We start from the raw sequence: 276 nt of genomic DNA, 5'->3' as shown, positions 1-276 counted from the left end.
TGGTTCTCGACGTCGGATTGCTGGGACTCGCTCAGCGAGTAGCCAAGGGGGACGTGGCTCTTTCCCCTGGCTGGCCGAGGTCGCGTAGAACGCAACCCCGGATCTGCTTCCTCAGTGGCGGCAGCAGCAGGACAGGGCGTGGGACGCCTGCCTGCCTCTTCAACTTCCTTCCACCTTCGCCCGGGCACGCCCTCCGCTGAGGCGTGGCGCTCCACCCCTCCATCCGCAAGGCCCTCGCGCGCACTCCGAGCAACCCACTGCGCAGAGGGTATCCCT

This window comes from Nuphar pumila, chromosome 10, assembly GCF_984573655.1.
Source record: "Nuphar pumila chromosome 10, dmNupPumi1.hap1.1, whole genome shotgun sequence".
Classification (NCBI taxonomy): Eukaryota; Viridiplantae; Streptophyta; class Magnoliopsida; order Nymphaeales; family Nymphaeaceae; genus Nuphar; species Nuphar pumila.
The sequence above is the reverse complement of the archived record's forward strand: the minus strand, read 5'-3'. Positions refer to the sequence as shown.